We start from the raw sequence: 2,500 nt of genomic DNA, 5'->3' as shown, positions 1-2,500 counted from the left end.
GAAGAAGAAGAAGAAGAAAGGAAAGCAAAAATGGTAAATGAGGAGAAAAGGAAGACAAATGAAAAAAAGGAATAAGGATGAAGGGCGAGGAAGGAGAGAGGGGGAGGAAGGCGAAGGGGAGAAGGGGGGGGGAGGTAGCTTAAGTGGGGGGGGGGGGAGGATGTAGCTCGTTTGCGTGTATGACAACATGACATGACATGACTAAGGTACGAGCTCAGGGTGGCCAAAGGGAGGAGGAAGTCATTATCTTTTTTGGAAAATAGGGGAGTGGGAGAGAGAAAGAGAAAGAGGAAGAGACAAAGAGAGAGAGAGAAAGAGAGAGAAGAGAGACAGAGAGAGAGAGACAGAGAGAGAGAGAGAGGAAGAGACAAAGAGAGAGAGAGAGAGAGAGAGAGAGAGAGAGAGAGAGAGAGAGAGAGAGAGAGTGAAAAACAGACAAGCAGACAGACAAATAGACAGTAGGAGATGAATAGAAATAAAGAAAAAAGGAAAGAAAAAAGGAAAGAAAGAAAAAAGAAAAAAAGAAAACAATGAAAAGAAAGAAAAGAAAATAGAAAAGAAAAAAAAGAAAACAAAGAAAAGAAAAAAAAACAAAGAAAGAAAAGAAATAAATAGATAAATAGATAAACAAAAAGAAATAAGAGAGAGAGAGAGAGAGAGAGAAGAATCAAAACGATGCAATAAAAGAAATAATCACAAGATTTATCCCTTGATATCGACCATTAGCCCATAAATCACCATTATCATTAACACAAGCAATGATATCAAACCAAATTATCAAGAGCAACACTCACAATCAACCTATAACAATCACAATCCATCACGGACGCCCACAATCTGTCATTCAGACCACGCCCACTCCTACGCCCATTTTCTCGCCTACACGGAAGCCTCGAGTTTTTTTTTTTTTTTTTTTTTAGGCAGAAGCTGTCTTGGCAACTCGTTATGTTAAATTATTACAATAAGGTTCGACCGGCATTTCTCCCTCTTATTCCTCTCTCATCTCCCTCTCTCTCTCTTCTCTCCTTCGTTATCCCTTTCCTATTCCTTTTTTTTTTTATCTCTTCCCCATTACGTTTATCTCTTCCGATCTCCTCTCCTCCTTTTCTTTTTTCTTTTTTTTTCTTTCTCTATCACTCCGTCTCCTCTTCTTTCCTCTCCCTGTCACTCCCTCTCTTTCTCTCTCTATCTCTTCCTGTCATTCCCTCTCTTTCTCTCTCTTCCTCTCCCTATCACTCCCTCTCTTCTCTCTCTTCCTCCCTTATTACTCACTTTCTTCCTCTCTCTTCCTCTTCCTATCACTCCCTCTCTCTTCCTCTCCCTATCATTCACTCTCCTCTTCTCCCTTCTCCTCCCTATCACTTCCCTCCCCTCCACTTCCCCTACCCTACCCTCCCCCTCCAGATCTCTCCCCTAAACCTTTTCCCTTCTCCCCTCCCCTCCCCTTCCCACCAGTACCCTCTCCCCTCTCTTCCTCTCATCTCCACTCTCCCCCTTTCCCCTCCCCTATCTCTCTCCTCTTCCCCATCCCCCCCTCTTCCCCATAACTCCACCTTCCCCATAACTCCCCCTTCCCCATCCCTCCCCTCTTCCCCATCCCTCCCTTCCCCATCCCCTCTCTTCCCCATCCCTCCCCTCTTCCCCATCCCTCCCCTCTTCCCCATAACTCCCCCTTCCCCTACCCACATCCTTACCTATCCTGTCCCCTTCTGCTTCCTCTTCATTTATCTTCTTCCCTTCATGTCAGCGTCCCACTCCCCCCCCGCTCCCTTCCTTCTCCTTATCCCCCCATTTACTTGTCTCTCTGTCATGTTCCTCTTCTTTTTCTGGTAGTAGTAGTAATGATAATGGTAGATAGTAGTATTAGTAGTAGTAATAGTTATAGTAGTATAATAGTAATAGTAGTATACTATCATTATCATCATTACTGCTATTTTTATTGTAATCATCATCCTCATCATCATTAGTATCGTCATTATCATTATCCTCATCATCATTAGTGTCGTCATTATCATTATCTTTATTATCAATATATTCATCATCTCCATTAATGTCACCCTGACTTTTACTTATCATTATCATTATCGGCGTTTTCACCATCCACATTCATATCATACTGTGCATCCTCATCACAATTATGGTCATTATTATCATTATCGTTTTTCTCTCGTTTACACTTTTGAAGATAATTATTGAAGATAAAAATAAGATTTTATATCACTGTTGTGTTCCTCTAATCATTAATTTCTAAAACTTAGAAACTTTAATAAAACAATTTAATTTGCATCCACATAAGAATCCCAAACAGGTATGTAAGAAAGAGGGAAGGAAGGAAGGAAGGAAGGAAGGAAGGATGGAAGGAAGGGAAGAAGGAAGGAAGGAAGGAAGGAGGGAAGGAAGGAAAGGAAAGAAAGAAGGAAGGAAGTAAGGAAGGAAGGAAGGAAAGAAAGAAAAAGAAAGAAAGAGAGAGAGAAAGAAAGAAAGAAAAAAGAAAGAAAAA

The 2,500-nt window shown here is 41.3% G+C and overlaps 1 protein-coding gene across 1 annotated transcript in view; it reads left to right on the top strand.

Annotated features, from left to right (window-relative positions):
* Positions 1 to 2,500, top strand: part of LOC119568072 (extensin-like) — a 110,228-nt gene that overhangs the window by 106,115 nt on the left and 1,613 nt on the right. The gene's annotated exons all lie outside the window — the stretch shown is intronic.

This window comes from Penaeus monodon, chromosome 43 (genome assembly GCF_015228065.2).
Source record: "Penaeus monodon isolate SGIC_2016 chromosome 43, NSTDA_Pmon_1, whole genome shotgun sequence".
Classification (NCBI taxonomy): domain Eukaryota; kingdom Metazoa; phylum Arthropoda; class Malacostraca; order Decapoda; family Penaeidae; genus Penaeus; species Penaeus monodon.
Note: the sequence above shows the minus strand (reverse complement) of the source record. Positions and strands in the feature narration are given on the sequence as shown.